Source organism: Streptopelia decaocto (genome assembly GCF_964273445.1).
Source record: "Streptopelia decaocto genome assembly, chromosome: 1".
NCBI classification, from domain to species: domain Eukaryota; kingdom Metazoa; phylum Chordata; class Aves; order Columbiformes; family Columbidae; genus Streptopelia; species Streptopelia decaocto.
Genome location: NC_138663.1, coordinates 96009123 through 96012890, shown reverse-complemented (window position 1 = coordinate 96012890; position 3768 = coordinate 96009123). Strand labels below are relative to the sequence as shown.

The following is a 3768-nucleotide window of genomic DNA, read 5'->3' as shown; positions in this document are numbered from 1 at the left end:
CCCCTTTTTTTATTTTCATGCAAGAGTCACCTTTCTATGAAGGGAACAATATTCTGACAGATCTAAGAATGGCTGATACTAGAGTTTGTCTGAGTCCAATAACTTGCAGTATTTTGAGCTCTGATATTGTGCAACTCTTAAAATGATCTTTGGATCACAAAGGCAAAGCAGTACCTTGCAGTTTGTCTCTATTTCTGATCTGCAGTCTGGTAAAATTACAACACCTCAGACAATATGGATGCCATCCAGAGGAACATGGACAAGCTTGGGAAGTGGGCCTATGTGAATCTCATGAGGTTCAACAATGCCAAGTGCAAGGTCCTGCACGTGGATCGGGGCAACCTGTATCAAGACAGGCTGGGGGATGAAGGGATTGACAGCAGCACTGCAGAGAAGGACTTGGGGGTACTGGTGAATGAAAGATTGGATATAAGCTGACAGTCTGCTTGCAGCCCAGAAGGCCAACTGTATCTTGGACTGCATCAAAAGCAGCATGGCCAGCAGGCCAAGAGAGATGATTCCGCCCCCATGGTCCATTCTGGTGAGACCTCACCTGGAGTTCTGCATCCAGGTCTGGAGCCTTCACTACAAGAAAGACATGGACCTGTTGGACAGAGGCCAGAGGAAGGACACCAAGATGACCGGAGAGTTGGAACACCTCAGCTATGAGGACAGCTTGAGAGGGTTGGGGTTGTTCAGCCTGGAGGAAAGAAGGCTTCACGGACACCTTATTGTGCCTTTTGCTACTTGAAAGGAGCCTATAAGTAGGATGGGGACAGACTGTTTAGAAAGGCCTGTTATGACAGGACAAGGGGTGATGGTTTTAAAATAAAAGAGGGTGGGATTCAGGCTAGACATGAGGAAGAATTTTTTTTATAATGTGGGTCATGAAACACTGGCCCAGGTTGCCCAGAGAGGTGGTAGATGGCCCATCCCTGGAGACATTCCAGGCCAGGCTGGACGGGGCTCTGAGCAACCTGATCTAGTTGAAGATGTACCTGCTTATTGCAGGTGGTTGGACTAGATGACCTTTGAAGGTCCCTTCCAACGCCAGTCATTCTATATGATCTAATACTGAAGTCCACTTGGATTAAAATGGAGTTAGAGTTAGTATTTCGTAATGCTGCAACAACTTCCAAGTACTGTCTCATAGATCAATGCCTTTGAAGATCAGTTGTTCATACGAATCTCCTGCTAGCTATTCAACATCTGATTGAAGTGGTCATGAGAGAGGCGGAAGCAGTGAATATTTCTAGAAACAGCAGCAGAAGCTCACAAGGCTTCTCTAAAACTCAGAAATAAACCCCAAAACTTTCTGAGGCACTGCATTGTGTAAAAAGACATTGTCCATAAAGAAGAGACACGTGTGAAGACATAATGTCTTTTAATGTGATGGACTTATTCCTTTGCAGTTAGCAAAAGGAGAAGACTTCAGACCAGGTAAAAAAAACAAAGTTTTCATCTGTATTGTGATTGTTTAAATAAGTATAACTCAGAGAAATTCAAGTTCAGAACTGACCAACCATCGCTAATTATTTTTCCCAGTCCTTTTAAAGAAATCTTTCTTTCCATTTCCATGAGTTGGTGTTCATTTTGAGGTACACAACCAGGGCAGATTATTTTAACTCTTAGTTGGGACAGTATTTATTTGATTACAAGAGAAGAAATACATGGCCTCGATTTTGCAAGAAGTTTCTGGTTTTTTTGTTTGTTTGTTTGTTTTTGGTTTTTTTTTTTTTGTTTGTTTGTTTGGGTTTTTTTGTGTGTGTGTGTGTGTGTGTATGTGGACAATCATTGAGTTTGTTTGCCATATGAACAAGTTCATAACCTCAGGAGAAAACAGTAATTTTTACTAGGTAGTGTTACCTTTTCTGTTGCATTGTATTTTTTACAAAATTTAAGGATGGTCATACCTTTGAACATCCATGCTCCTCCCCCTGTACCTGTCAGCCTGATGCCTATGCAAATCATCAGGGAGGAGAGGAATGGTAGATATCAGGTACTGAATCAAGTTTCAGTAATGACAACTCCTGTAATGTTTCCTTTTCTGTTTTGAGTGCAAATGGGAAAAGCAGCAATCAGCATATTTGTTTTTATCTTGGATGGTCGGACACCCACTCTGTGGTTAGACAAGGCAGTTTATCTTGTCAGCCATGGTCCAGACATGTTTTCTCAAGAGGGGGGAAGAATTACTACTTCAGTTAAAAATCATTACAGGAGGCATTTAGAAAATAAGTGTCATGAACTTACAAATACCTTTCTTGATTCAGGATATAAAACTGATATAATGAAAGAATCAGAACATATGTGAGCTAAGTGGGGTAAAGAAGTACCACACATTGACCGAACACATCTGGAATCCAGGCCTCGTATAGTGAAATCAGGTCACAGTGAATATTATATAATTCCTTAAAATATATTTTATATACATATATTTTATATAGTTTTGTCTTGCAGTGTTTGAAGCCCACAGCCAGTGCCAGGACTTAAAATAAGACAGAGGACCCATAAATTAAAGTAATTTTAATATTTTACCTGAAAATAGAATAATTCTTCTAAATTAAAGTTGCTTTGCTTACAAGAGACCTTGGTTTCAGTCAGTGTTGTGGGGGAGAAATTTGGGGTTCTGCTTGCTGCAGATCAATGTTTAGATTTCTTAGAGAGAAGCGCGACTTAAAATAGTTTGGTGTCAGGTTCCCTCTATTATTTACTGCATGGGGGAAATATGTCAAGCCAAGTGCTGCTTACCTTCTCTCCAGGTGCCTGTATCTGTTCACGAAGCAAATTTTCAGGTGTCTTCCCTTCCTGATAACCATTCACTCTGGGGGCTGTGCCTTGGAGCTCTGGAGGCAACCTCTCAGGCAAGGTCTGTGTCTGTCGTGGTGCAAACTGTCAGGATTCTTCTCTCCCTGATAACCGTTCGTTCTGGAGCTTATTTTTAAAGCTCCAGTGGCAAACTTTCAGACGAGGCCCTTAACCACACGCAAAACAGACTTTCAGGAAACAAATTATCAGAAAAAAATTTAATGGAGTAAAATAGCTAAAGGGCTGGCTCCAGCTGGGTACCTGTGCAGAGGTCCACCTAAGCATAGAAGACTTAGCCTTGGATCATTGTTTTTCTCGTCAGTTCCATTTTTCCCAGCAAAATGCAAGCTAGACTTTATCTTGCAGGTGTTTAGTGTAGTCTGCAGTTGCTTTTGGTAAATATGAGCTTAAAATTTTAGCAAATCTAGTCCACTAAGTAACGTGAATCTAAGAGTATACTAAAAATCATACGACCTTATGTCTCTAAATAATCCATCACATTTAGTGTGCATCTACATAAGCTAAATGATTAATATTGAACTTGAATTGGGCTCATCCACTGACCTGTGAGTAGTAAAACCATTGCGATACAGCTCACTTATTTAGCAGGGAGATCTCAGAGTGGGCTCATCCAGGCTGCTGTATTTATAGAATGAAGTGGTTGACTTGTAGTCAAATTGCATACAGTAGGAAAAGTCTGCACGAGACGCCCTGCACCCACAAGCCACCGGTGTTCAGTGCCGTTCTGCTTCCCTGTGGGTCTCCTGGCAGGAGTTCTTGGCCTGGCTGCAACACAGGCCCTTCACTCCTCTGGAGCCTGGAACAAGCTGCTGCTGGTTTGAATGAGGCGGGGGGCTCGAGTGCATCCACCACAGTCAATATCCACAGTTTGCTCACATGCACATGGCAACCTCCAGACACACAACACACAAAATGGAATATTATCAGTTATATGGAAAATTA

General features: G+C 41.8%; 1 protein-coding gene across 1 annotated transcript in view; it reads left to right on the top strand.

The window, feature by feature from the left end:
• The first annotated feature begins 1378 nt into the window (after positions 1 to 1378).
• Positions 1379 to 3768, top strand: part of CRLF2 (cytokine receptor like factor 2) — a 47318-nt gene continuing 44928 nt past the window's right edge. The window contains exon 1 of the mRNA XM_082071787.1: positions 1379 to 1440. The gene's annotated coding sequence lies outside the window, so the exon portion shown is untranslated. The remainder of the gene's footprint in view (positions 1441 to 3768) is intronic.